Source organism: Dendrobates tinctorius, unplaced genomic scaffold (genome assembly GCF_039654945.1).
Source record: "Dendrobates tinctorius isolate UK_male_01 unplaced genomic scaffold, ASM3965494v1 ptg000063l, whole genome shotgun sequence".
Lineage (NCBI taxonomy): Eukaryota > Metazoa > Chordata > Amphibia > Anura > Dendrobatidae > Dendrobates > Dendrobates tinctorius.
The window spans coordinates 22,657,932-22,680,860 of record NW_027361731.1 but is presented as its reverse complement, the minus strand read 5'-3'; the positions used below and the strand labels follow the sequence as shown (position 1 = coordinate 22,680,860).

Below are 22,929 nucleotides of genomic sequence, written 5' to 3'. Positions count from 1 at the left end.
GACTTTCATTTGTTAATTTTCATAGATTTTTTAATTATTACCTTTGTCAGATTCAAGTTATTTCTGTGACCATTGTGGGTTTTTCTTTCATTAAACGAGAGGAACCAACAATTTTGACCATGTGTGTAATTACAGTAGAATCTATGACTTCTCTGCATTTAGTGGTCACTACTCACCTGGGTAGTCATATGTAGGAATCTCCTCTTTACACCGCCCATCACCCTTCACATATGTCTCTGTAGTATTAATATGGGTCAGATCTTCACCCTGAAACAAATAATGTAAGTCTCAGACAGATGGAGAAGTCCCATCTATGATCAGCTCTAATCCTGCCATCTCCACTGCTCTCATTACACAAGTATAAAACATATAATACTGGTGGATAAAACAAGACTGAGCACAAGACCTTCACAGCCATCTACACATCATAGGGGAGATCTCATGGCACCTTCTCTCCATCTACCTGATGATCCTGAGGAGCACTGGGATCTTCTTGGTTACAGTTCTGTGGAAGAAGAGGACGGGGAGATCTCTCTGGTGTTGTCCTCTTACTGGATAGATCTGGAGGAAAACACATACAGGGACTGAATTCATTCTTTACATACAGATAATTATAGGCCGTGTGTATTTAGTCCTGTCTATTACCTGGTGATGTGAGGGGCTGGGGAACCTCCATCATGACGTCCTTATACACATCTCTGTGTCCTTCTAAATACTCCCACTCCTCCATGGAGAAATAGACAGAGACATCCTGACACCTTATAGGAACCTGACACATACAATGATACCGTCATCCCCCGGATCCCTTCATAGTGTTACTGTATAATGTCCCAGCATTCCCAGCAGTGTCACCTCTCCAGTCAGCAGCTCAATCATCTTGTAGGTGAGTTCTAGGATCTTCTGGTCATTGATGTCCTCATGTATCAGGGGGTGAGGTGTAGGCCCCGTGATTGGGCTCAGGGGTCTTCCCCATCCCTCAGACACAGGGTCTTGACAGTGATCACTAGAGGTCTTCTTCACCACTGTGTAATCCTGGTTATGGAGAGACACATTAATAAATCTCACTACAGACATTTCCAGAGTCCTCACCTCTCCAGTTCTGTCCATCTGTTATCCCATAGATAAGAATGATGTAATGTGACGTCATCAGAATCTCTCACCTCTCCAGTAAGCCGGAAGAGGATCTCTAGGGTGAGGTGTAATATCCTCTCTGCTATTGTGTCCGTAGCCATTCGTTAAAGTAAATCTTCTAGAAGATAGTTATACCGATTGTATCTGCCAGGATCCTAAATGGAAGGAAGATCAGCTGATGAAGAATCATACAAAATACCATGGGAAAACAAGATACAGGAGCAGTGATGCTGGTATAGTGTAAGGACATGTGCACACCGTGTCTTTTCAGGTGGACATGTCCTGTAACCAATCCGAAAAAGTGCAAAAGTTGGAACATAATGCACAAAAATGAAAAACAGTTCACTGTTCATAGTTTCAGCTTTTCAACTTCTATTAACCCCTTCAGGTTTCCAAAGCTGCAAAACAGTTACAAGAAGTGACTTGAAAACAGCAGATAAGACGCCAAAAAAAATGGCATCTCAGGACCCCGTCCATTCTGAGGACCAGAGACGGTGCCTATAGTGAGGTCACAGGGCTCATTCTGTTATGAGTCCATGAAAAAGAAGAAAAAAAGAAAAAGGATTGTCCAGGAAGGCATCAATGTGCAGTGTATGATACGGGGAGTAGAGATGTGCGAACTTGTAGGAAAATGTTCCCCAATCTCAAATTCGGCACAAACATAGCACATTCAGTTTAGTGTTCCCAAGCAAAGTTCGAGCTCATTTCCAATAATGATTTTGTTAGGTGTCATAGGGTTACCGCAACAGAGTAGCCAGAAGACCGCAGCGTCCGATTGCTCCTACTCCTGTGCTGAAGCTGTTCATATGGCGGTTGGTGCTGCATTTGGGGACTCTGAAGCGACGTCCTGAAGAGTCCCCAAATGCAGCACCAACCGCCATATGAACAGCTTCTATCCACTCTCTGTTCAACAATTAAATCGTCATGTGTAGACTATATACTGTATCTGTCTTGTTAGATGTTACTTGTTGTATCTGTTATATATTATGTTGCCTCTTTGCCACAAAGAATTCCTTGTATATATGTAATATGTACTTGGCGATAATAAATTTGATTGATTGATTGAATAGCACTTCTTTTTAATGGTGTTTATTTCTTTAGGCAGAACAGGGGTTAATCAACCATGCTGGAAACTCTGAGCTCTCAGCTGTGCTCGGTTAGCCACTAACATCTCCTTTATAATCTGGGTCCTGATTCAACCCATGTCAGAGCTAACATTTGTTTCATGGCTTAGGAGTAGAGGTGTTCACATGAGAAGGAGTTTTGGAGGAGTTCTCTATGACTGTTGCGTGATTTGTAAGTGTGGTAATTCCATACCCTCCTCTACTTTGGCTTTTCCCCCATCCTCCACTGAATATTTGTATGCCTGGTGTTTTCAGTTTACCCTTGTTTGTGTGGCCTAGTTTGTCAGGTTGGCGTACTGCGGTGCACAGTAGAGCCCCTCTTCCCTGAGTGGGGGGTGGGGAAGAGAACAGTCAGAGGGCTAGCTTAGGAGATAAAGCAAGGGTGGCTGCCTCAGCATCTTCACCTGCAGAAGTATCCCTGGGAATAGGGCGAGCTAGGGCGCCCCCAAGTGTTAGGAACAGGGAAGGAGCTCCTTGTCCCGGGTCACCTGATAGCTGAGTCATGACATTAGGACTTGGCTAGGTTTTGTGGGGTTGAGTTTGATGAGGTGACGAATGGGGAGAGGTCAGAGTACCGGCGGTCTTTATGCTTTTTTAATGAACTGAATGTGTGCATTCCAGCAGCCAATCAAGGTGCAGAAACCATCAACGTCATGACACAAGGGCTTCTGTCATTGGTGAAGTCACATGCTGGCACTATTTTCTTAGTGTAACAGCGCAGAGAGGTCGTTCCTGCTGCTGCAAGTTAACTTGTCATACAGTTAGATACGATCCTGTAGAGTGAAATCGACCTTACAGCATCAAACTAGTTTGTGCCAATAGTGTTGTGTATGCAGTTATCCACATTTCCTACACAAAATCATTTGGGCTAATACGGTCTTGCAGTCAGGACTCAGGAGGCCCCATTTGCTAATCAAAATTGTTAGGGCCAATATTGGGGTGCAGGCACTAAGCCCCATTTGCTAATCCAAATTGTTTGGGCTAACATTATGTTGCAGTCAGGACTCCAGAGGTCACATTTACTAATCAAAATCTTTTGGGATAATACTCTGATGCAGGCACTAGTCCACATTTAAACAAATTAATCTTTTGTGCTAATTCTGTGGTCTAGCCACACTATATCAGCCAATAAATACTGATTATTTAATTAGTGACAGGTGACTTACAGTTCTGGGCCCAGGGTTGTTAAACAGCTAGCTAAAAGAGGGGAAGGGTACAGCCAAGATGAGTGGGAAAAAGTAAGGTTGTGGTGGAAGGGGGAACAGGCTTGGTGTTCGAGGTTTAAGTGCGGTAGGTGGTAATGTTGCTGAAAGCTCTACTGAACAAACATCGTCCTATCCAAAGACAACTGACAACTTGTGTTACTGAACAAAATACTCAACTTCCTTTCTTGTGCAGCCACACAGCGGTACACCTTGTAGATGAGGGCCAGAAAGAGCATGTGCTCCAGTAGATGGCAAGCGCTGCATTAAGTGGCGTCTCCTCCTCTTCCTCCACCTTAACATGACACAAAGTACAGAGCTCCGAGGTAGCACCAGAATTAGCCTTGTTTTTCACCGCATCAAAACTCTCCAACCACCCAACTCACTCAGAGCACTAATCATATAATTGCAATGCATGGATGCATGGGGCAGGGACCAGCATTTCTAGCTTAAACATTGATCAGTAACAGGTGGATAAGTGACAAGTATAGAAATGGTGCTCTGAGAGCCCTGCTAAAATTCAGGCATTCAGGCAACAAAATATGTGGGAGACCCAATTTGGAGTCTAAACATTTCAAAAAATTAGGGGCAGACACCACTAAAGGGCCATCAATTTCCCGAGAATATAAATAGTATAAATGACACTCCTTCCACTACAGACAAGCCACCAGATGAAGACAACTTAAGAATCTCCACATTTCCAAAAATTGTTACCAACATCAGCAACAATAGCAGCAGCAGCAGCAGACACAGGATCCACAACAAAGGTGTTGCATACTACAATAACGCCAGATCAATGCAGCCACAGAAAAATACACCCTTTTGGGGTGCAAAAGACATTGGAGATCCATAACTTGTTCATATTGATGAAAGTTAGGCCACTCAGCCATTTTTGAAGACCAAAATGCAAAAGGTTCCAAGTTCCCCCTGATGGTATTAATATTGAGCTGAAGATACTCCTGCACCATCTTTTCCAGTCGTTGAAGTGTCAGATATGCACTCTCTTCTGCTGGTGCACATGCTGGTCTAAAAAAAAAAAAAAAAAAAAAAAATGTGTGAAATGACTCACAGAAATTGCTTATGCCCTAACACTGCTGCTGTTAATGTTCTTGCATGTTCCCAGGGTTGAAACTTTAACTGTGATGCACCAATTGTGCATGACTGCTGTCTTGGGGAAAACCACAAGCATAATTTTGTGTACAAGCATGTTTCGATACTCCAGCAGCATATGTGCATCCCATTACAGGGGTAAAACATCTGGCAAAACTTACACTTGTACCGCGGATCTAACAGAGTGGCAACCCAGTAGCCAGCACAGTTATCATGCATGACATCCCCACCGAAGGAACAGCCCCCATCAGGGAACGATACCGGCAGATCCCTCCACAGCTATACCAAGAAGTGAACACGCTGCTGAGCCAGATGCTACGAAAGGGGGTTATCCGGGAAAGTCCCTGGGCAGCCCCCATCATGCTAGTGCGGAAAAAAGACAGTATGCTGCGATTCTGCGTGAACTACCGGAAGCTGAACACCTGCACCATCAAAGACTCGTATCCGCTTCTCCGTATAGAGGAGTCCCTGTCGGCCCTGGGAAAGGCAAAATAATGCTCTACCTTGGACTTGGCCAGCGGATACTGGCAGATACCAATGTCAGAGGAAGACCATGAAAAAACTGCCTTCATCTTGCCCATGGGACTGTTCGAATTCAATCGTATGCCGTTCGGACTGGCCAACGACCTTGGAACCTTCCAGCGATTGATGGAGCGGTGTCTGGGTGACCACAACTTCGAGGCCACCCTAATATACTTGGACGACATCATCATCTACGCCGCCACATTTGAAGACCACTTGCAACGCCTGGGACAGGTGCTAGGTCTGCTACAAAAGTACGCGTTGAAGGTGAAGCCCCAAAAATGCCACCTATTCCACACACAAATCGAGTATTTGGGGCATGTCGTCTCAGCCGAGGGCGTGAGACCATCTGTGGAAAAAGTCGCTGCAATACGAGAGTGGCCTACCCCTGAGATGGTAAAGGATGTGCAGGCCTTTTTGGGACTGGATGGATATTACCGTCGCTTCGTGAAACACTTCGCCCGCCGAGCCCAAGCCCTGCAAGACCCATTGAGAGGAGCCCCGGCCGGCGCCAACAGCTGGAAGATCCAATAGCATGAAAAGCAAGAGGAAGCCTTCCGAGACCTCAAGACCGCACTCTCGGAAGCCCCGGTGTTGGCCTACGTGGACTTCTCACAACCGTTCATTCTGCACACCGACGGGAGCTTGCACGGGCTGGGGGCTGTGTAGTCACAGATGCAGGACGGCCAGGAGAAGGTGATTGCCTATGGCAGCCGGTCACTTCACGACTCCGAACGCAATCCCGACAACTACAGCTCCTTCAAGCTCGAGCTCCTGGATGTGGCGTGGGCTATGACGGAGCGATTCGCGGAGTACCTAGCGGGTTCCGAGGTGGTGGTACGAACCAACAACAACCCACTAGCCCACCTCGAAAATGCCAAATTAGGGGCCCTCGAGCAGCGTTGGGTGGCCAGGATGGCAAAATTCAAATAGAAAATCATTTACAAATAAGGGTCAGAGAACATCCATGCCGACACCTTGTCCCGAATCCGATACACCGTTCCAGGGCAAAGCCGGGATGAAGAGCTAGAGGGAGTAGAAAACACAGTTTTCCCTCAAACCCCGCCGCAACCATGGCAGTGACAAGAGAACAGTCCCGTGTGGAACCCGCTGGGGGCATCCCAGAGCAGTCCCGGGACGAATGGATACGCCAGCAACAGGAAGACGGGGGGGAGGGTTTGGCGCCCTACGGCAGTGGGTCACCATGAGACAACTGCCCAATGACATTCAGAGAAAGACGCTCTCTAGGGACACAGTACTAATGCTCCGCCAGTGGGAAAGACTGGTGATCAAGGATGGAATATTGTACCGGAAAACGGTGCTACGCGCAGGACCAGCATGGCAGGTGGTGGTGCCGGAGGCCCAGCTGACTGAACTTGTTTGAGAAGCTCATGAAAAAGGGGCTCATTTCGGGGCAAAAAACTTTCCAGTGGTTACAACAAATAGCCTACCATCCCCGATTACAAACAGAGGTGGAAAAAGTTTGCCGAACGTGCCACCAATGTGAGCTAACAAAACCACCAGAGTAACGGGCTCCTGTACAAACGATAGTAACGATGGCACCCCTCGAGCTACTAATGATAGATTACCAACTATCGGTCCGGCCCACCAGGGGTACGAGCACTGCCTGGTCATGGTGGACCATTTTACCAAGTTCGCCGTGGTAACTCCCACTAGAGACCAAACAGCCGAATCTGCCTACGCTATCTGTAAGAACTTTATTAAAGTGTATGGCTGCCCCCAACGAATCCATTCGGACCAGGGTGCCTGCTTCCTGGGAAAAGTAATGGAGAAACTGCATCGTTTGTATGGTATTGACAAATCCCGGACCACACCATACCATCCGCAGGGGAATGAGGCCTGCGAGCGATTTAACCGGACATTAATCCAAGTGTTGCATACCCTGGAGGACGACCGGAAGACCCGTTGGCCTAAGTACATTCCCGAACTGGTCTGGGTATTCAACGACCGGGTACATCGCGTTATCGGCTACACTCCATACTCGCTCGCTACTTTTCAGCCGAGAAGGCAAAGGAATCACTGAAGTGGAGTTGGACCCCGAAGAAGAACGACCCTGGGCGGGAATCCCCTCCTGGGTCCGAAATCACCGGTACCGTCTGCAAACCCTACATCGTCTAGTACAAACAAAGCTCCGGGACCTGGAACACCCAGGGAAGGCCCTGTCACAACCCGCTGAATTCCGAAAAGGCGATCGTGTACTCGTGCGAGACCAGCGCCCCCAGAACAAATTAGGGCACAGGTGGGAAGAAAGCCACTACCGAGTACTGCAAAGAATAAGTCCAGATGGACCGATGTATGAGATAGTCTGAGAAAGAAGGAGCCCAACCCATTCGAACAGTACATCGCAATATGTTGCGGCCCCATCTATCCGCGGACCCCGAGCAGCCTGAGGCCGCTCCTCAGGCCCCAGATCCCCCGCCAGCTATTTGGGACGACGAAGACCAACTGGTGTTCAGAGCGGACACGCCTAGGGCCAGTGCTCCTATGGCCTCAGCCGCCCAACCACCTTCCACCACCCCAGAAGATTCTACCACAACAGCAGGAAAACCCCCCGAACGATATGAACAAGATCAGTTTGTGTAGCAAACACGACTCCAGCATCAAGACAAAAACACAAACCCCCCCAAACCCTCGCCCGATGACTGGCGAGCAAAAAGGATGGGGGAGTGTAGGAGAGAGAGCCCCCGTTGTGTAATCGGGCCGGAACCAAGGTTCCCTGGGGGGGTCTGTTTCCGGGGGACGTGATAAGAGGATGGACCAGAGACTCTTCTAGAAAGTGTGGGGGCGGAGAGGTTATAAAAGAAGCACAAGGGACCAGCAGGGGGCACTCGACGGAGAGAGAGAGAAAAGGAGCAGGAACCTAGGTGGCGCTGCAGGGATAGAGAAAGTCAGCGCCTTCCAGTGAGACAGAATGAGGGCTCACCTGATCCAAGGAGAGGACAGCACCAAGCAGCGCGTGGGAGTGACACAGACCTGAGACTTGCGGCCGCGCCACAGACAGAGAGACCCGCGTCTGCGGCCCAGAGAGACTCGCGGCCGCTGTAGTCCCACTCCGTCCCGCGGCCTGTACGCTGCCACCAGCGGCCTGCCACTGACCAACTCCAGTCCGCTGGCCGACTCCAGCCCGCCCGCCGCCATCTGCGGCCGCCACCAGCCCACGGCTGCAGCCGAACCACTGCCATCTGTGGCCGCCACTGCCCCGCAGCTGGGCCTGTACACTGCCACCCGCGGCCTACTGCCTCACTCCAAACCGCGGCTGCAGCCTGTACGCTGCCACCTGCGGCCGCCACTGCTTCGCTCCGTCCCATGGCTGCGGCCTGTACGCTACCACCCGCAGCCGCCACCGTTCCAATCCACACCGCGGCTGTGGCTCAGATGCTGCATCCTGCGGCCGCCACTGCCCTGTCCCAGACCGCGGCTGCGGCTTATACGGCCAGGCCCACGGCTGCCTCCACAAGGCACCCCAACACTGAGGAACCCTCCTGGGGCCCGTCGCGCCCCAGCTACACCTGGGTGTCGGAACGCCAGAAGCCTGCAACAGCTCCTCGTTGGCTGGGCCCAGTGGCTGAGATGTCGAACGGACACCTTCCGGACAACAACTCTGTAAGACGTCAGAGAAGGATAAGTGACACTCTGTTGGTAGTTAATAGTAATTCCAGGACGCGTAGTTGGCCTTATTGTGGTCATATAGTTGCCGGATCAAATCAAACTGGGTAGTTGATATTGGGTTATTTATGCATATTATTGTCTGACTCCCTGCGAGAAAAACTATTGTCAGCTTGCCAGTTATTCCTATAACTGATATATAAAGGTTGAATTTAAGCTTGCTCCGCCTCAGTCTCGTCACTGCATCCTGCGTACCTGCGAGTACCACACCATGACACACCACAATCGCTGTAATCCACTCTCCCATCGCACCCGCTTGTGTGACAACAGTCTGGAACTTTGAGATATTGATATCACTTCCGCATCTTCCTCCTCTTCCTTTGGGACCACCACAACATCATGCATGTGTGCTCCAGCTTGTACAGGACTGGAACAGTGATGTTAATGGCATCATCAGCAAAAACCATCTTAATAGCCATTTCGAAACTGTACAGAAGGGTGCAAAGGTCCTTCATTTGTCCGCACCACGTAAGCGTGATTTTCATTACATCTGTACTATGTTGGTCCAGGCTATGCAAAAGGACATATTACACCAGGGTTTGTCCTGCTGCCACAGTCACAGCCACCATGTCCGCAGATCGCATATAAAATGTTTAACTGGTAGGCCGAAATACCTCTGTAGTGATGCAAGTAGATTACCAGCGGGGTGCAAATGGTGGTAGTGACAACACAGTGACCGTGCTTTCTGCAGCAGCGCATCCAGGCTGGATAGTGGTAAAGATATTTCTGTACACCTTGGCGTCTAGTGGTGTAGTTCACCATCCCTTGTTATGTAGTGGCTTATTTCTCCATCCCCTGGTATGTAGTGGTTTAGTTAACCAATTCCAGGTGTTTGGTAGTTTACTTTTCCAACCCCTGTTGTCTAGTAGTTTAGTTCTCCATCCTCTGCTGTGTAGTGGTTTACTTCTCCATCCCAAAGCACCCTGCAGGCCTTGGGGATTCCAAGACTTACAGAGCACCCCCTTCCACGCCTGTGCCCACAGCCACCCAGGTGTCAGTAGTGAAATGCAACAAGATGTAATGACCCCTGGCCATGCTTGCTCGTCCAGGTGTCAGTAGTGAAAAGCAGTTTAGTAGACATTGATTTTTTCAAGGAACGGTTGATGTTGTCTGCAACATGCTGGTGTAGAGGAGGAACAGCTTTTTTACATAAATAATGGTGACTGGGCAACTGGCACTGTGTGACTGCGATGGCCATCAGCTTTCAGAAAGCGACTGCATACACCAGGAGGAAAAGCAGCATTTCCATGGCAAACGGATTGGAGATGGTGAAGTTCAAACTGTTAGCTTTGCCTTGTGTAGGAGGAAACAATCTTTTACGTGACCACAACTGCGGGACCAAGGGCTTCCTCCAGTGCGGAGGGAGGGTGGAGTATGGAGAACACGACAAACTGCTGTACTGTGAATAAGGTGCAGACGGAGATGTTGGATTGAAAAAGATGTGATGTGTTTGGTCACTGAGATCTGTCAAAAACAGCAGGCATGTCCACTTCCGTAACAGCTGATGGGCTGTCACTCACCGCAACTGTAGTGGGTAAACAAGTGGAGGATCTGAGGCCGGAGACTTGTGTGGAGAACACTTACCACAGTGAAGGAGGAGGAAGAAGCAGCTGATGTGGTTGATTGGGTGGACGGGTGGGTGGTGAGACACACTAGGACACATTTTAGCACAGCGAGTTAACCAGACTAATGCATGTTGATCGCTCATGTGCCGGTTCATGCATGTAGTATTCAATATATTGCAATATTTGCCTCTACTATTTTTTTTTTTTTTTTTTACAAAGTTGGCAGATGACCCGAGTTGGGTCTCAAAGGACCAGGCTAGGCAACCCTTTCCACCCATGCGAACTGCACACCTGCCACCATTGCTGGCCACAACCAGAGTTGTGGCTGAGGATGCAGTACTTCTCGTGGTAGCATGACTCACATCTGTGGTTCCCCACAGTCAGTTGGGTGATTGGAGAGTTGTGAGACGGGGGAAAAACAAGGGTGATTGGGGTGCCAACTCTGAGGACTGTACTGTGTGTGATGTCAAGGTGGAGGAAAAGGAGGAGAGCCCACTTGATGCAGCGCTTGCCATCCACTGGAGCACATGCTCTTTCTGGCCCTCATCTACAAGTGTAGATGAGTGCGTCTCGAAAGCTCTGTGCCTCAAGGTAACCCTGGACTCTGATCTCTCCTTCAAAATACATATCCATGCCATTTCCCCTTCCTGCAGACTACAACTCAAAAATATTTCCCGAATCCATACATTCCTTAATCAAGAATCTGCAAAAACCCGTCTCCTGTCTTGACTACTGCAGGCTCCTGCTTTGTGCCCTCCCTTCTAACAGTCTTGTACCCCTCCAATCCATCATAAACTCTGCTGCCTGACTAATCCACCTAAAGCCCTCCCCCCCACACTATTGCCTCTCCCCTCTGTCAGTCCCTATACTAGCTCCCCATTACCCAGAGACTTCAGTTAAAACCTTAACCATGGAATGCAAAACCATTCAAAACCTGTGTCCTCCATACATCTGTGACCTAGTCTCCCAGTACTTACCTGCAGGCAACCTCGGATCTACTTAAGATCTCCTTCTCTACTCCCCTCTTATCTCCTCTTCCCACAATCGCATACAAGATTTCTCCTGCGCATCCCCCTACTCTGGAACTCTCTACCCCAACATACCATGTTCTCGCCTACTGTAGTAATCTTAAAAAGGAACCTGAAGAACCACCTCTTCCGACAAGCCTACAACCTGCACTCCACATAGAGAATAATGGAGCCTCCGGTACCGACCTCCACCCACAGAGCCGCACTCCACATAGAGAATAATGGAGCCTCCAGCACCGACCTCCACCCGCAGAGCCGCACTCCACCTAGAGAATAATGGAGCCTCCGGCACCGACCTCCACCCGCAGAGCCGCACTCCACCTAGAGAATAATGGAGCCTCCAACACCGACCTCCACCCGCAGAGCCGCACTCCACATAGAGAATAATGGAGCCTCCAACACCGACCTTCACCCGCAGAGCCGCACTCCACATAGAGAATAATGGAGCCTCCAGCACCGACCTCCACCCGCAGAGCCGCACTCCACATGGAGAATAATGGAGCCTCCGGCACCGACCTCCACCCGCAGAGCCGCATTCCACATAGAGAATAATGGAGCCTCCAGCACCGACCTCCACCCGCAGAGCCGCACTCCACATAGAGAATAATGGAGCCTCCGGCACCGACCTCCACCCGCAGAGCCGCATTCCACATAGAGAATAATGGAGCCTCCGGCACCGACCTCCACCCGCAGAGCCGCACTCCACATAGAGAATAATGGAGCCTCCGGCACCGACCTCCACCCGCAGAGCCGCACTCCACATAGAGAATAATGGGGCCTCCGGCACCGACCTCCACCCGCAGAGCCGCACTCCACATAGAGAATAATGGAGCCTCCAGCACCGACCTCCACCCGCAGAGCCGCACTCCACATAGAGAATAATGGAGCCTCCAGCACCGACCTCCACCCGCAGAGCCGCACTCCACATAGAGAATAATGGAGCTTCCAGCACCGACCTCCACTCGCAGAGCCGCACTCCACATAGAGAATAATGGAGCCTCCAGCACCGACCTCCACCCGCAGAGCCGCACTCCACATAGAGAATAATGGAGCCTCCGGCACCGACCTCCACCCGCAGAGCCGCACTCCACATAGAGAATAATGGAGCCTCCGGCACCGACCTCCACCCGCAGAGCCGCACTCCACATAGAGAATAATGGAGCCTCCGGCACCGACCTCCACCCGCAGAGCCGCACTCCACATAGAGAATAATGGAGCCTCCAGCACCGACCTCCACCCGCAGAGCCGCACTCCACATAGAGAATAATGGAGCCTCCAGCACCGACCTCCACCCGCAGAGCCACACTCCACATAGAGAATAATGGGGCCTCCAGCACCGACCTCCACCCGCAGAGCCACACTCCACATAGAGAATAATGGGGCCTCCAGCACCGACCTCCACCCGCAGAGCTGCACTCCACATAGAGAATAATGGGGCCTCCAGCACCGACCTCCACCCGCAGAGCCGCACTCCACATAGAGAATAATGGGGCCTCCAGCACCGACCTCCACCCGCAGAGCCGCACTCCACATAGAGAATAATGGGGCCTCCGGCACCGACCTCCATCCGCAGAGCCGCACTCCACATAGAGAATAATGGGGCCTCCGGCACCGACCTCCATCCGCAGAGCCACACTCCACATAGAGAATAATGGAGGCTCCCGCACCGACCTCCACCCGCAGAGCCGCACTCCACATAGAGAATAATGGAGCCTCCGGCACCGACCTCCACCCGCAGAGCCGCACTCCACATAGAGAATAATGGGGCCTCCGGCACCGACCTCCATCCGCAGAGCCACACTCCACATAGAGAATAATGGAGCCTCCGGCACCGACCTCCACCCGCAGAGCCGCACTCCACATAGAGAATAATGGAGCCTCTAGCACCGACCTCCACCCGCAGAGCCGCACTCCACATAGAGAATAATGGAGCCTCCGGCACCGACCTCCACCCGCAGAGCCACACTCCACATAGAGAATAATGGAGGCTCCCGCACCGACCTCCACCCGCAGAGCCGCACTCCACATAGAGAATAATGGGGCCTCCGGCACCGACCTCCATCCGCAGAGCCGCACTCCACATAGAGAATAATGGGGCCTCCGGCACCGACCTCCACCCGCAGAGCCGCACTCCACATAGAGAATAATGGAGCCTCCGGCACCGACCTCCACCCGCAGAGCCACACTCCACATAGAGAATAATGGAGCCTCCGGCACCGACCTCCATCCGCAGAGCCACACTCCACATAGAGAATAATGGAGCCTCCGGCACCGACCTCCACCCGCAGAGCCGCAGTCCACATAGAGAATAATGGAGCCTCCGGCACCGACCTCCATCCGCAGAGCCACACTCCACATAGAGAATAATGGAGCCTCCAGCACCTACCTCCACCCGCAGAGCCGCACTCCACATAGAGAATAATGGAGCCTCCGGCACCGACCTCCACCCGCAGAGCCGCACTCCTCATAGAGAATAATGGAGCCTCCAGCACCGACCTCCACCCGCAGAGCCGCACTCCACATATATGGCTGCTCTGTGCGCACAGGACCTGTGATGAGGTCACAGGAGGGGAGGAGTCAGGGGTCACATGATCAGGGGCCTCAGTGTGTGCAGGACTCTGCTGTGCTGGTTGTCATGGTGCTGGATGAGGGGACGTTTATATGTGGGGTCAGGAGGGGTTTACAGTGTGGATGGAGTGGAGCCGGTGTACGGTGTGTGTACGGGGTGTACGGAGCGGAGCCGTGTGTGTATGAGGTGTACTCAGCTTGGACTGGAGCACCTTGGGCCCACCAGAAAAAAAAAATCATTTTTGGGGCCCACTATGTAGCTACATAGAAATAAATACAAGACCACCAAATGGGCGGTAAAACACTGTTAGCGTGGGTGGTCGGGAGCCGGAATCTCCAGGAGTGGACCCTCTGGACTGTGGCACCGAGGGGCCCCTGGTGAGCTGCCAGGTGGAACCGACCACTATACAGGGACCGTTAGGAGCAGGCCCAGGGGTTCAAGTACCACGGTAGCCGGTACTGAGAGGGGTGGCTCAGAATGGACTGGAGTAGGAGTGCGGGCCTGAAGCGTAGACTGTAAGGCTGGAATATGGAGAGATGGCTGGAGCGGAACACAGGAGACAGGACTGAAGTAGGACTGTAGGAGTATGGATAACTGGATGGAGCAGGAACACCTGGAGGCAGGACTGGAGTAGGATGGAACAGGAAGACAGGAACAGGACTGGAGTAGGATGGAACAGGAAGACAGGAACAGGACTGGAGTAGGATGGAACAGGACTGGAGTAGGATGGAATGGAACACAGGAACAGGGCTGAGTAGGAAGGAACAGGAACGCTGGAGCAGGACCGTAGTATAATGGAACTGGAACACAGGAACAGGACTGCGAGGCTGCTGCAGAAAACACCGCGGACAGAACCGAGAGGCTGCAGAGAGCACAGGAGGAAGCAGGGCCCAGTGTGCAAGGTAACACAATGATCAGGCGCCTCCCTCAGGGGGAAGCGGCCTGATATGGACCCGTCTGGTCTGCCATTGGTCCAAAGGTGCTTCCGGGTCAGGGCACATCTGGGGCACAAGAAGCAGAAGGGAGGCGCGGCCGCGGCCTATGGCGCATGCGCATTGCATGCAGGGATGGCGTCGGCCGCGAGCCCGTCAGAGGTGACCGCCGCGGCCGCTGGGCGGGGAGAGGCTGCGGCGTGGGAGCGGAGGCCAGGTGAGTATGACGGAGTGGTGTAACAAACACGCTAATATCAGGGTAAAATATAAGGTAGTACACGTCTTAAACATGTAGCAGGTGTTGGGTAGCCCCCTCATAGAATATAAAGCAGCCCCTCTCATAAAATAATGTAGGCCCCCTCATAGAATATAATGCAACCCCCTCATAAGGTAGATTGCAGTCCCCACCATAGAATATAATGTAGCACCTTCAAAGGGTGTAATGCAGCCCCCATAGGGTATAATGTAACCCCCTCATAGAGCATAATGCTGCCCCCCATATAGTAAAATGAAGCACCCTCAGAATATAATGTAGTCCCCTGAGAGAATAATGCAGCCCCACCACTGAATATAATGTAGCCCCCCATAGAGTATACTGTAGCCCCCCCCAGAATATGATGTCCCCTGGGAGAATAATGCAGCCCCCCCACAGAGTATAATGCAGCCCGCCTCATAGGGTATAATGCAGCCCCTCTCCACCTCCATCATTATTCTCCCCCTCCACCCCCATCATTGTCCTCATCACCACCTCTATCATTGCCCTTTCCACCACCTCCATCATTGCTTTCTCCCCCACAACCCCCATCATTGCCCATTCCACCACCTCAATCATTGCCTCCTACCCCACCACCATTGTCCTTTTCACCACCATCTTTGCCTTCTTCCTCACCATCCCTTCATTGCCTCCTTCCTCACCACCCCCATCATTGCCAATCTCCACTACACATTGTAGGGATGTGACTCACTCAGGTGCAGCGGGAGACAATCAGGAGACAGGTTCTTCCAAAGTTCATAAGGTTTATTTCTGTCATAAACCATAAAACAGTGTGTCACCAAAAATAACCTCTAGCTTAGGCAAACAAAACATAACCGTTCGTGGTTGCAGACTCAGACCGTGAGTCTCAGCACATGCTGGGAGGTGTAGTCCTCCCCACATACAGCTCTCTGGTTCAGGATCAGGCCACATCATAAGGCTGTAGCCACACCCACAAACCCAGCAGCTGACTGGTCACCTGACTGTGACCTCACTACAGGTCCTTCAAACAACAACAATAATAATATCTGGTAGGCTTTACATTATAGAGACAAGCCATTTATGAGGCACATATCGCCCATCGATTACACGACCCTTAGCCCTGCCACATACCTCCCCCCTCTGCCTAAAGCAGTAGGGCTTGGCACTTTCACCTACCAGGCAAGGGATTCTGGAGAGGGCATCGGCATTCCCATGTAGCTTCCCGGCCCTATGCTCTACATGGAAGCTGAAGTCTTGTAGGGCTAAGAACCAGCGGGTGACCCTAGCATTCTTGCCCTTTGTTTCCCTCATCCACCTGAGTGGGGCATGGTCGGATATTAACCTAAACTTCCGTCCCACCAGGTAGTACCGTAATGTGTCCACTGCCCATTTTATGGCCAAACACTCCTTCTCTACAACTGAGTAATTTCTCTCACAAGAAGTCAACTTCCTACTCAAGTAGAGAACAGGATGCTCCTCCCCACGTATCTCTTGAGAGAGGACTGCTCCTACCCCGACATCTGAGGCATCTGTCTGGAGGACAAATTCACGTTTAAAGTCTGGGGCCACCAAAACGGGTTGCTTACAAAGAGCTCCCTTCATTTCTTGGAAGGCTGACTCTGCTTCTTCGGACCAGCTGACCATCACTGACTTCGTCCCCTTAAGCAGATCAGTTAGAGGTGCAGCCATTGTGGCGAAGTTTGGGATGAACCTCCTGTAATATCCCACAATCCCCAGGAAAGCTTTAACTTGCTTCTTTGACAGAGGTCTCGGCCATGTCTGAATTGCTTCCACTTTATTGATTTGGGGTTTGATCTCGCCACGCCCCACTACATATCCGAGGTACTTGGCTTCTTCTCTCCCCAAGGCACACTTCTTCGGGTTTATTGTAAACCCTGCCTCTCTTAGAGCATCAAACACTGCTTGGACCTTCTCCAGGTGAGTCTCCCAGTCCGGGGTAAAGATGACGATATCATCTAGATATGCGGCAGCATATAGCTTATGAGGCGCAAGGATTCTATCCATCGCCCTCTGGAAGGTTGCTGGAGCTCCCTGTAGGCCAAACGGCATCCGGACATACTGGAAGCACCCGTCTGGTGTGGAGAATGCCGTCTTCTCCTTGGCTTCCTGTGCCATGGGAATCTGCCAATATCCCTTTGTCAGATCCAAAGTGGTTATGTATCTGGCCGGTCCAAGTCTCTCGATGAGCTCATCAACGCGTGGCATGGGATAAGCGTCGAACTTGGAGACCTCATTCAGCTTTCGGTAATCGTTGCAGAACCTCCATTCACCATCAGGTTTTGGGACCAGGACAATCGGGCTCGACCAGCCGCTCTTGGATTCCTCAATGACCCCGAGCTTCAACATACGCTGCACCTCCTTGGAGATTACCTCTCGCCGGGCCTCAGGAATACGATAGGGTTTCACGTTCACCCGCACATGTGGCTCGGTCAGAATTTCGTGCTCCACCACCTTCGTGCACCCCGGCAACTCTGAGAACAGGTCGCGGTTTTTCTGGAGTAACTCCAGGCACTGCTGTTTCTGGGCCTTCGACAGAGTCTCCGCTATGGTAACGGCTCCAACCTCCCCTTCTAGGTTGCCCAGCAAGCACGGAGTTACCGCTGGCTCTCTATCTTGCCATGGCTTGATAAGGTTAACATGGTAAACCTGGTATGGCTTCCGTCTTCCGGGCTGGTGGATCTTGTAGTTTACGTCTCCCAGCTTCTCCACCACCTCATATGGCCCTTGCCACTTGGCCAAGAACTTACTTTCCACCGTTGGGATTAGCACGAGAACTCGGTCTCCCGGATTGAACTGCCTCACTCTGGCTGACCAGTTGTAGACCCTGGCCTGAGCCTCTTGTGCCTGGCGGAGATGTTCTTTAACAATGGGCATCACCTTCGCAACCCTCTGCTGCATCAGTGGCACATGCTCAATGACGCTTCTGTGGGGCGTGACTTCGGCTTCCCAGGTTTCCTTGGCTATATCTAGGAGACCTCGCGGATGCCGGCCGTACAGAAGCTCGAAGGGGGAGAACCCCGTGGAGGCCTGGGGAACTTCACGGATAGAAAACAGTAAATACGGTAAGAGACAATCCCAGTCTCTACCATCTTCCTCTATGACTTTTCTCAGCATGCTCTTCAGTGTCTTGTTAAACCTCTCAACAAGGCCATCTGACTGCGGATGGTACACTGAAGTCCTTAACTGGGAAATTTGCAAGACTCTGCACAATTCTCTCATCACCTTGCTCATAAAAGGCGTCCCCTGGTCGGTCAGGATCTCCTTCGGCAAACCCGTCCGGGAAAACACATGGACCAGCTCGCGGGCTATACTCTTCGCGGAGGAGTTTCTCAGGGGAATGGCCTCAGGATAGCATGTGGCATAGTCCAGGATGACTAATATATACTGATGGCCCCGAGCTGATTTAACTAAGGGACCGACCAAGTCCATGGCAATTCTCTCAAATGGCACCTCGATAATGGGCAGTGGCACAAGAGGGTTCCGAAAATTAGATGTGGGGGCAGTTAACTGATATGTCGGGCAGGACCTGCAATAGTTTACTATTTCCCGGTGACACCCAGGCCAATAGAACCTCTGTACAATCCGTTCCTGGGTTTTTTCCACCCCCAGCTGTCCCCCCCAAGATGTGTGAATGGGCCATGTCCAACACTTTTCGTCTATAGGGGGCTGGTACTATTAACTGCTCTGCCACCTCCTCCCTTATTTTTGTGACCCGGTACAACAATTCCCCACTCAACATAAAATGGGGAAACCTTGTGTCTGCTCCCGGCTCTTGTGAAACCCCATTAATGACGGTGACATTGTTAAAGGCTTCCCTTAGTGTGGGGTCCCTATGTTGGGCAGTCCCAAAATTCTCCCCGGCCACCCCTAACTCCGGGATGTCAGGTACAGGGGACCCTTCCTCTTCATCCCCAACAAGGACACATAAAGGAAAGTCGTCTGCGTCTGGTGGTGGCGATACCTCAGTGGGGTGGATTGGTTCCTTGCTCTGGCTAGCACACTCAGAACCCACCCCCCACAGATCCCAAAACAGACAGCAATCCCGGCCAATAATTATAGGATGCAACAGGTCTCGAACAACGCCAACTTCATGCGACTCGGTGCCATGCGCCGTTTCAATATTCACCCTAGCCATAGGGTAGTCCTTTGCATCGCCATGTATGCACCGGACACCAATCTTTTTACCCGGGAGTATGTTTAGAGGAAAACTGGCCCTCACAAGGGTCACCAAGCTCCCGAAGTCCAGAAGCGCCATTACTGCTCGACCGTTCACCTTCACGGGACACACTTGTGGCCCCTTGTTAGGTAGCGAGTTCACACTGCAGGCTGGATATGCGTAGTATGAACTACGGCGTCCCATGCTGCAGTCCATCTGCTCGGTGGTCTGGGGACAACGGGCCGCTATATGTCCTGGCTCATGACACTTCCAGCAAATAACACCCGAGGGGACCTTGGGCATCGCCTCCCCCCGCCCCTTTTGACCTTGGACGCACCACCCCTTTTTGTGACTTCGCCCCCTGCTGGGACCCCCAATACGGAATGGGCTGCTTTCCCAAGGAACCTTCCATCCCCTGGTATCTCTCGACCAGCCCAACCAGTTCATCAGCATTTTGGGGATCACCCTGGGCAACCCAAGTCTGTAGAGGTCTCGGCAGAGAATGCACAAACCGATCCATCACAACTCGCTCTACCATCTGTGCCGGGGAAGCCGACTCTGGCTGCAGCCATTTCTGGACCAGGTGCAACAGGTCAAACATTTGGGAGCGCGGGGGTTTGTCCCGGTGATAGGCCCAACGATGCACTCTCTGTGCCCTGGTAGTCATTGTTACCCCCAAGCGGGCGAGAATTTCCGCTTTTAATTTGGGATACTCTCTGGCATCTTGTACCGTCAGGTCAAAGTACGCCTTCTGGGGCTCCCCCGTTAGGTATGGGGCCAGTACCTCCGCCCACCGCTCTGGCTGAAGTTTTTCCCTCTCAGCCACCCTTTCAAACACCGTCAGGAAGGCCTCAACATCATCCTCAGGGGTCATTTTTTGTAATGCACGTCTTACCGCCTTCTCGACGTTGGTGTCATCAGCCCGACCTGGGTTTGGGGCGCTCGTCCTGCCCTCCTGAATGGCGGTTGCCAGAAGCTGCATCTGCTGCCGTTGTTCCTGCTGGCTCTGCTGGAACTGCTGCCGCTGCTCCTGCTGGCCTTGCTGGATCTGCTGTAACAACAGCTTGTTGGTTTCCTGCTGCAGTGCCTGGGACTGGACCAGGTGTTTCAGCAGGTCCTCCATGATTCCTGGCAGTGCTTGTTGCCCCGCTGCAAACTTCACCCAGGACATGCAGCAACTGTCTCAAGTCTCTGCTGGGACCGCTGCTCGCATTCTCCACCAATTGTAGGGATGTGACTCACTCAGGTGCAGCGGGAGACAATCAGGAGACAGGTTCTTCCAAGTTCATAAGGTTTATTTCTGTCATAAACCATAAAACAGCGTGTCACCAAAAATAGCCTCCAGCTTAGGCAAACAAAATATAACCGTTCGTGGTTGCAGACTCAGACCGCGAGTCTCAGCACATGCTGGGAGGTGTAGTCCTCCCCACATACAGCTCCCTGGTTCAGGAGCAGGCCACATTATAAGGCTGTAGCCACACCCACGAACCCAGCAGCTGACTAGTCACCTGACTGTGACCTCACCACAGGTCCTTCAAACAACAACAATAATAATATCTGGTAGGCTTTACATTATAGAGACAAGCCATTTATGAGGCACATATCGCCCATCGATTACACGACCCTTAGCCCTGCCACAACATACACAAACACAGCACCGCACCACTCTCTCTCACTAACACACAAAGCACCACACCACATACACACACAGACATACACACAGCACTACTCACTTCTTGCAGCATATCCCGGCAGCCTCTTCCTCACCAGCAGCTTTCTGTCTGAAACAGCCACGCGCTGAATGATGACGTAATCCAGCTGCGCTGACTCAGACAGGAAGCGCCGGGCAGGAAGCAGGATGCCGGGAAGTGCTGCGAGAGGTGAGTGGTGTTGTGTGTCTGTCTGCGTGTGTGTGTGTATGTGGTGCGTTGCTTTGTGTGTGTATGAGAGAACGGTGTGGTGGTGGAGCTTTACATGCGGGCAGTGTTAGCTGCAGCCTGTGACTAACACTGCCCGCTATTAAAGTGAAATGGTATTCACTTCTCTCCACACCCATGGGGCGTGGGGAAGCGTTAATATTCATTTTTCTTTAGCAACAGGGACTGGCGTGACTTCCTGTCACCCGTTGCTGCTCCACTAGCACAGGGTGGGCGCCCTTGACTCAGGGGACCCATAGCTACTGGCTGGGGGCCAATGGAGCAGTGGGGGCCCTAGGCAGCTGCTGGCCAGTATGCCAGCAGGTGTCAATGCCTGGACCCACTGAAGAATCCTCAGTTTCGCCGGTGGGCCAGTACGACCCAGGGTGTACGGAGTAAAACCGTGTGTGTACAAAGTGTACGGAGCGGAGCAGTGTGTGTATGAGGTGTACGGAGCAGTGCCGTGTGTGTACGAGGTGTACGGAGCAGAGCTGTGTGTGTACAAGGTGTAGAGATTCTGGGTGAGAAACGGAATCAAGGCTGCATGATAAAGCATCAGCCTTTCAATCTAGAAAACAATAAGGACCATCAGGCCTGTCTAGGGGGTAACAGTTTAGCTAATTCAATATATGCAAACATTTTTATTATCTGTTACAACCATGACTTGATGAACCGCCCTCTCCAAAATGTCCCCGATCTTCAGAAGTTAAATTAACCGCGAGTAGCTCGTGATTCCCAACATCATAATTTCTTTCAGCAGACAAAAATTTCCGAGAGAAAAAAGCAGATGGTGGCAAGTTGCTCAGAGTTTTGAAACCTTGAGATATTGCAGCCCTTACTCTAATCTCTGAGGCATCCACCTCAACAATGAGCGGTTCCTGGAGATTGGATTAAAACTGGAGCAGAAATGAAACGCTCTTTCAATTCATATGTACCTCATCCTCCCTTCTATGGGCACTGCATTCAGGGATCTCCTGCGCAGTCGCCGGTGACTTCCGCTCCAGTGACCTCCAGTGTGCGCGCCCATAAGGTGCTGTCCCCATTTCCTCCCTGCATAGTCATCACCATGTACACATGGTTCCTAGCGATGACTGCAGAGAGGAAATAGGTAGAGCATATTATCAGTGCGCGCATGGGAGGTCACAGTGACTCGCCTGCGCAGAAGATCAATCAATGCAGTGCCCCCAGAAGGGAGGATGAGGTTCAGATTGTTGTGACTCGCAGATATAGGATTCCGGGGCCATGACTGACATACATGGGAGGGGGGGTAGTATTATAATGAAGACAGGAGGCGGTTATTTCTTACAGAACCGCACGCCCCGGAGCCTGGAAGAAATCATTAGCATAAGGAAAGAATGTAAGATATCTCAACAGCAAGGCCAATAATATGAGGCCTACAGGTAGTACTAGGGCAAAATCTCTATTACCTGTATACCCATATTAATAGGTCATTCACATTCCGGAGGGTGACATTCCCTCCAGCACCACTCCAGCATTTTTTTATTTCACAGCTGGAGTGACGACTTAAAATCCTACTGTTTGATACTCACCTTCCGGCGTTTTGCCCTGTCCGCTGCCCCAGTGTTTCATAGAGCGGCGCAGAGGTCTCTAATCAATGAGTCTCGTTCTAGCCTTGTTCTCGCCTCTTTCTGGCCTCTTTCTGTCTTTCATAGACTTACATTGAGCGCTTGTGATGTAGCTTCTAATTTCTGGCCAGTCAGAAGCTGTGAT

At 51.5% G+C, this 22,929-nt stretch overlaps 1 pseudogene; it reads right to left on the bottom strand.

Moving 5' to 3' along the window:
• The window catches only part of LOC141094357 (uncharacterized), a 93,359-nt pseudogene that overhangs the window by 38,631 nt on the left and 31,799 nt on the right, over window positions 1-22,929 (bottom strand).